Consider the following 5,471-nt stretch of genomic DNA (forward strand, 5'->3'; position numbering starts at 1 on the left):
GGGTTTGTGAAATCTACAGAATAGCTTAAATCTTAAATTGTAATCTTTTAAAAAAGTATTCTTATGAACAGATAGTTGAAAATAATTAGGGACGTGGCTTGGTCTTTAAAATCTAGCCAGGATGCACAAATGCCACCAGTTCTGGTCAGTGGCCAGTGAATAGAGGGGTCACTGAGAATGTAGAAGTTAGCTGCCAAGAGAATCAACCATGTACAGAATGACCAAGACACATCACCAAGCTGATTCAAACAATTATGTAGAGCTGGATTGGAAACAAGATTGGAATAATCAGAGAAACTTGCTGTGTACATGTATGTTTGGAGCTAGAAAATATGCACTTGGTTATCTTTCCATAGGCATCTGGTTGGCCACTACATGAACATAATGCTTTACTAGACAGGTCTTTGGTCTGATACGTTCTGATATAGTGTATTAATCAAACCAATTAATTAATTTTATGCCTCAGTTAACAAGACAGTTGTGATTAATCAGATGCTTCTTAATCCCAAATGTTTCGTCAGCCCTTCCTCAAACTGGCGCCCTTAACATGCTCATGGCTACACAGCCTGGAGAATGATGTATTACTGTAATATGCCTTGGAAGGCACCAGGTTTAGTGATACAGCATGCATTAAAACAGAGAGCCCCATCCCAGCCTTTAGCCTACATGGCTTCAAAACCTTGCAGCCTCAAAAAAGGTCAAAACAGAAAACCCTACAACTACCCCACTAAAGAAGCAGCAGGAGGGAAGAGCAGTGGGGAAGAGGAGCAGCATTGCAAGCTGCACACACTGCTCTGAGTGGACAGCTTCAAAAGGTTCACTGTTATTTGGGGGTGTGGGGCTGCTGCCAATGGTAAAACCCATTGGCAAACAACAGGACCGGGCTTGAGCTGTTTGTCTGCTTCTTTGATCAGCTGGCTACTGTTGAAAAGAAGGTGCTAGACACTGTCAGAATTCTTGCTGTCTTATCTACCAATTTCATTGCTCAATTAATTACATTGATCAGTTAATTATAAAATGAATGAACTAAAATTTCTTCAACTGTGCAACAGCTTTACTTCAGATTAATCACATCATTTAAAAAAAAAGTTAAATCTTCATCTTTTCCTTTGCTGCATCATGTAACCTATAATGCATCTGTTACTGTTCTTACGTATTTGATTATGGGTTTTCCATGTTGCATTATTTTACTATGTTTCATTATCTGTACCCTGGTTTGGGATTATTTTTTAAAGAAAAGCAGGCACCAAATTTCATAAATAACCTTCTTGTTATGATCCATCTTTCAGTGAAGTAAGTTCAGATACCAACAGAGCCAATTCATCTATTTTGGTAAAATTAGAGGTTACAGTGATTCTATTTTTACTCCCTTGAATAACAGGTTACAAGCACAGTCCCTTCAGTGTTGCAAAAATTATATGGATTGTATTTTAGAAGAATGAGATGATTCCTAGTTTTTTTATCTTCTCAACATAACATATATATAAGGAAAGGTTATTTACTCACACAGATGAGCTAAATTTAATAACTTTAGACAGTTGTCCATTCTTGATCCTGGTAACATATGCCCAAGTCCTGTTACAACCAGTGAAAGTTAAATTGGGGGGAGGGGCTTGCACGGGTGCAAAAAACTGAGTTTTTTAGCACTTCACTTCAGGTCATATAACAACAAATTAGAATCTTGCATAGGCTGTCAAGGCTTGAACAGGCTTATCATTCTTACATAGTGTCATCTGATACATAGCTACTGAGATAGTATCCTACTAAGTTCAACTGTGTTTGCTACCATGATAGAAGCCTTAGGTGTTCATTAGCCTCTGTAACTAGCAACACACAAAGCACTATGTCAGCAAATCCCAGTGTAAAGCACATTTACTAGAGAATACAATATTAGAAAGAACCACTTCTGAGATTATCTTGATGTTGTGAGCCGCCCCGAGGCTTTGTTGCAATGGGGGCGGCATAGAAATGCTTTAAATAAATAAATAAACATGAGTCACCACATTTCCAAAACCTCTGTGTAACTATAGCAGGGATTCTGATTGCTACAACAGATCCTTGTCATGGCAATTTCCTATTCAAGTCACCTCTTTGCTTAAACCCCTTTCTTGTAACACTTCGCTTTCAGTGGAGCAGGCCAAAAGTAAAAAGGAAATTGATGCCCTAGAGCTAATTTGCGTTCTTGGTATCCTTCCATACAAATTTTTCTTATGCAATCACCTTATGTCATTCATGAAATTTTACAAGGGGAAGGCAACATTTATTTATACGCCTCCATCTCGTATACGCCTCCTGTAAAACCCACCTGTAGAATCTACCCTTTCTTCCATCTTTTTTCTTACCCCCCAAAAATGTCAATTAAGAAGGAAATGACAGAAAACCTGCATTAGCTTTTGACTGGTAGCACTAAGAGTCATCTGTTTAGAATTTTCCTTGCTCTTTTTAGCTGCTGTGGGACAGCTGGAAGTAAGAAAGGGCAGGGAAATCCCGCTCAAAGCAGAACAAAACCCCTGCTTATGAATCAAGGGTTCTTCCAATTGGAAGGCTCCTGCCACTAGTAATTAGAAGGCATTGTGCAAGAGTTTTGCCTTTTTCTCTATGAGAGATTTTCCACAATAGAAAAAAATAAATGGCGAGAAAACACAAGAGGGTTCTGAGTTGAAGTCAGCCACGACTTGATATCCTGTAAAATTCCATGGATGAGACAGGTTGATAGCAGTGTAAAAGCCTTGACTGGAAGCAGAACAAAACAATAATGATGCAGGAAGTAATGATGGCTTTATCATACTGCCTTCAACTCTTTGGAAAAAGCTATTGCCTGTCTCTAGTCTGCATTAGGAAAAAACATCAGACAATATCCCATTTGACAACCTGAGGATTTGCTGAGATGCACCACTTTTTAAAGTAACAGCAGGTGGAGCTGTTGTGACTGTAATTTTAGGGAATAATAGATTGAGTCCAGTTAAACAAATGCTTTTTAAAACAAACCCTGAATCTGTGTAATGATGATAATAATATCATCCCCTAGGGAGCCAATGCATAAAACATTAAAATCAATATACCAGAACTGGACTTATGCAAAATAGACATGCTTGTATATCTGCTCTCATTATTTATAGGATGGGGAAAATTGATTCAGTGTGCATTTTAATGTGAACTTAACCTAATTCTATCCTCTTGAACTACTTTGCAGCCCTCCCAAACCCTCATTTAATGCTCAAAATTCACACTTTTCCAAATATTGCAGTGGAGATCTTCAATCAAGCGTGCACAAAACACATATTAAACCAAATAACATTAAAATATATTATATCAAGCAAATGGCATGCAAAATATTTATGTATTAATCAAGTATGCATATAAAATACATGTGTTGGGGTAATTGCACATAAAACACTTAGGGTTTTTCATGCAGACTCATACAAAGTTCAAGACAGATGGAACTTATGCCTAGAAAAATGAGAAATGGAAAGTCAGTGAAACTAGCAGTTTCATATATCCCGACTTACAGGTTCATTATCCTCCATGTTGTTCATGGCCCTTAGGCTTCATGGGGTTTTTTTGGGACACAACAAGACAAATGGGGAAAAGGTGTTCAAGGGAGATCATCCTCTCCTCACAACATCTGCAAGAAACATTAGCATCTTCAGTGCAGTAAGGTGAAGCACTCTTCTGGGGAAAAGGAGTGCTAACGTGGGCACAGCGTGAACTTCTGTGTTCAGAAGCAGTACAACAGTGACCGAGCTGGCCAGCTCCCTCACAGCGTCTTGCCTGTGAGCCGATGCCTCTCAGCCACAGCACTAGAAACAGGATGCTTCACTAAAGAACTGTGGTTTCATGCAGCAGGACAATTCCTGCTTTCTTATGCTCCTATTGGAAAAACACACACTAGCAATGCACAGGAACTGGCCTTGCACCAGATCAAACCATCGGACCATCAGCTTAGTACTGTCTCTTTCACTAACTGGCAGCAATTCTCCCAGCTTTCAGACTGAGATATTTCCCAGGTTTTCCTGAAGATGGAACAGGACTGAAAAGACATCTGCCTGTAACCCTAGAATGAGGCTGCTAGTCAGCTCATAGACAGTGCTGGACTAGATGGACACGCAGCCTGACTTAACATCAAACCATTTCCTATGGTGTAATTTAACAGATTTTGAAAGAACTTCCATGTTGGTTTTCGAAAGGCGTGCTAAGCCCACTTCTTGCAGAATCTAATTCCACTATTGAGAATATATGCTGTGCTCCTTGCTATTCCGTTTTGGGTTTTGCTCAGTGATGCATTATTTTGCTGTTGTTTTATAGTTATAGATGACCAGTTTTAATTACTGTATACCTCTTTGAACACTTCTGGAAAGGCATGATAAAAATAGAACAAAGAAATGTATCCTCCCCAGGAGAAAAAACATGGAGAAACTTACTCTGTGCAGCTAGATGGCAGCATTGACACATTCAAAGAGTGGGCATATGTATAACTTCATGAAAGTCTGACTATTGTTTTGCAAAATATAAGAGAAAAAGCAGAGATGGCTTGATCGTACTTTTACCATGTCAACATTCATGCTCTTTCTGCATGGAGCTGTAATAGAGCATTGGCTTCACATGCAGTAGGCCCTGGGTTCAGTCCACTAGCACTTTATTTCAGGAGTAGAGCTAGAAAAAACCTCTGCCTGAGGAAACCTGTGCTAGACAGAAGAAACAATACTGAGTTAGATGGATCAGTAGTCTGATTCAGTAGCAAGTAGCTTATTATATATTCCCATTATATATACAAATGTATATCCAAATTGTCTGTGCATTCTGTGGAAATAAACATTTAAGATGCAAGGGTGCAGGTTATAGTTTTGATGTATAGTCGGAAAACCACGTGTATAAAGTCTATAATTATTGGCAGGTTGAATGCATGCTTGCTGCCCTTACTAAGGGCATAAGCCAGTCTAGATCCCTGTAAGTCACCAAATCGGTAAGTTCACAGGCATCCTATGCAGAGGGAAGGAGTGGCAGAAGTAATTTCTGTCTTCCTGTTTTTCCTGCTCTGCATTTTTGCTAGATTGCTTTTTTTCAGTTGGAGTTCTATGGAAGGGAAGGGAGGAGGCAGAGGACTCGTGACACATCATACTCTGGTCTCTGCAGCCACCTCCCTTGCTCACCCACCTGAATGCCTTCTTTATCCCTTCTCGGAGGTCACTCTGAGAGGTAGCCAGTGTGGTTCTTCCATGCTGGTTACAAGGAGAACAGGGTTTTGGAGTGCAGATTCCCAGCTCTAGGACTGGAGCTCTGTTTCCAACCTCAGGTCAGGGAATCCAAAGTATCTTATTATCTCCCCCCACCGCCCACCCGCTTGTCTAGAAGCCTTAACATCGCTTTTCCCACCTTTAAAAAAAAAGTAGAGTGCTTTAGGTACAAACAGATAGTGGACATTAGGTACAAAAAGATCTACTGCCAAATAGAGTAAACAAATAAACAAACAA

The sequence above is a fragment of the Varanus komodoensis genome, unplaced genomic scaffold (assembly GCF_004798865.1).
Source record: "Varanus komodoensis strain SLA01 unplaced genomic scaffold, ASM479886v1 scaffold39, whole genome shotgun sequence".
Taxonomy (NCBI): domain Eukaryota; kingdom Metazoa; phylum Chordata; class Lepidosauria; order Squamata; family Varanidae; genus Varanus; species Varanus komodoensis.